We start from the raw sequence: 2,620 nt of genomic DNA on the forward strand, positions 1-2,620 counted from the left end.
TTGGCTGATGGCTTTAATTAAGTAGCCCATGGGTCGTTTGGGGGTTTTACATGGGTGGCTGGTGTCCCTGCGTGGTGTTCAGCTGTTCTCATCGGCGGTGTCCCGCTGATGCCATCTGAGCCCCACAGCCTGTCCTGGAGACCTTGGCCACTGGTGGGGGCGAGAGGGGCTCGGGGTGGATGTTGCTCTGGATGGTGCTGTGCTCGGACACACAGAGCAGGATAGATAGAAGCGTGCCGCTCGTTTCTGCCGGCCTGTCCTCTCTGTTTTGATGCAGCAGATGTGACCCAGCACGTGGTCCTGCCTTTGTGCTGCCTGTGGCCGGGGCTGGGTAAGGCTCTGGGATGCATTAATGAGGAATGCCAATCTGGTAATAATGGAAAAATATGGTCAGTAAGTGAAGTCTTCAATCATAAAACTAATAGCATGTTCATAACGAATCGTGGGAACATTTAATGTGCTGAGCAGGAGCTGAGGAGATGTCGCCTGGGAATGTTCCTGCAAAAACACCTCGCCATCCCACACCAAATGCAGGGAGGCTCCAGGTTATGTGTTGGGGGAAATAGAGGGTCACGAGGCATTGCCTCTGTTCTGAGGATTTCCTGATGCAGCCTCGTTGCAGTGGGCACTTTATACCCATGCTTGAAGAGCATTTCAACAACTGTCCGTCTGTGTGCCTGCCATCAGGCAAAACTTCAGCCCTCGGTTCAGGAGATGGTTCCCCAGGTCCAGGCACTGTCACGGGGTTTGTCTGGGGCTATGAGCCAAGGTTTTTACTCTGTAGGCACATGAGAGTGGGGATTCCTCCTGCAGGAGCATGGGTTTTAGTTGGGGGTGCTGCATATGGGGAAAGGGGGAACAGTTTAACCTCCAGGACATCCGTTTGCTTTAATCCCTTGTGTACCTGATTCTTCCTCTCCAGACCATCCTGCAAAGACAGAATTTCCCAGCTCTTGGCTCAGGAACAGGTGCTGCTGCATGCAGGCGGAGACTTTCCTAGAATTTTGAAAACAAAACGGGGGAGCTGTCAAAATAAACAGTGATGCCAGCATTGTAAACCGGGTGTCAGTGCTCGAGCAGGAGCTGCCTTCCATCGGGCTGCTGGCTCCTGCCAGCCCGGCTGGGCTTCAATCCCCCAGCCCTTGATGTCAAAGGAGAGAGGATCATGTTCCTTCTGGTACCTTCCTTCTCCAGCGAAAAGCTGGGGGAATCTTTGCAGTTTATGTAACTAAACCTTCTTTAACTCTTTGATTTTTATTTTTTTAATCCTCACTTTTCTGATAGCTTCATTCCGGTAACTGCTCAGGAAAACCGTGTTGTAGTCGATACAAAAGTGCCTTAGAGCAGTGCAGGATTGGAGCAAAGTGCCTGTGCCCTCTGCCTCAGCGGTGCTGCCGCTTGGGAACCCCCACGAATGCCAAACGCCACTGAAATGCTGCAAGTGCCTCTGCCACGGCTGGATGCGCGGCAGCACGTGTGTATCGGGAAATATTTTCTCTTTCATGTTGCTGGGCGATGTCAGTGGTTACTGGACTTGGGGGGTGCTGTAAGAACGTGCACAGAACGTTGCTCGTGGGATGTCTGCGAGGGGAAGATGGAGATGGCTGAACGGCAGTGGTGATGTTCTGTGAAGTGTTGGGACAGAAGAAAACAATAAAAATAGAAACAAAACAGAGGGAGGATGTGATTTCAGTTGTACTGGCCCCTTCCCAAACCAGTGACAAGGAGCTGTGTGTGGCATTGTGGCCCGGTTGTAAAACACGAGAACATATTGTGGGGATGTTCTGTTCCACTCCAGCTCAGCAGCTGCCCCATGGCCCCAGGCGATTCCCTTCCAATCTGGGCTTTGCCCCCTGCTTGGCTCAGCTCTTGCAAACCCTTTGTTTCTTTCAGTGGGTGCTTAGGCATGACTTGGCGTATGGTTTTTTTGTCTTTATTGAGGTCTACGAGCATTGTTAGAATTAAATCGTAACCTTTAGTCTCCTCTCCTGTGTAATACCCCCCCTTTAACTTCAGCAGGGCAAGCTGTTTGGTTTGGGAGGTGGCCACACTAGCCAAGGGCTGGGTATGGACCAGGTGGGACTGCTCCTGAATTTGGCTAACGAGATCAATATTTGTGCTGGTAGAGATCCTGCAGCGGTTCATGGCAGGCTGTGTGACTGTTGGAGGAGTTTCTGGCAGGAGGAATCCAAGTAGCTAATGCACATGGATGTTTCAGGTCTATCTTGGCTTATTGATGGGTACCAACGTCCTTGACAACCCCTTGCCCGCTGTCCTTTCCTGAACTGGCCAGACTGAGTTCAGTTTGAGCACAGACAGAGCACAACGCTCTCAGGCAGGTTTCTGCAGTTGTAGAAGGTAAAATCATCCTTGATCCTGAATCCAGGGTACCCGGTTGTGTGCCCTGCACTCGCCAGTCCTGCCACAAAATGAATGGTTGTGCTCGTCCTCTAGTTCCAGCCGGTTCTGTCCTAATTGGATCTGTTCTTGTTGAGTCACTTTAAACCTTGAGGATGCTCGGAGCTTCTCAGGCCCGATAAGATGATACGTGGTTAAACGTGAAAGCAGGCACTGACCATCCTGTGGCTGCAGCCGCTGGTTGTGCCACGGGTGCATGGGC

This window comes from Pterocles gutturalis, unplaced genomic scaffold, assembly GCF_000699245.1.
Source record: "Pterocles gutturalis isolate BGI_N339 unplaced genomic scaffold, ASM69924v1 scaffold39987, whole genome shotgun sequence".
Classification (NCBI taxonomy): domain Eukaryota; kingdom Metazoa; phylum Chordata; class Aves; order Pterocliformes; family Pteroclidae; genus Pterocles; species Pterocles gutturalis.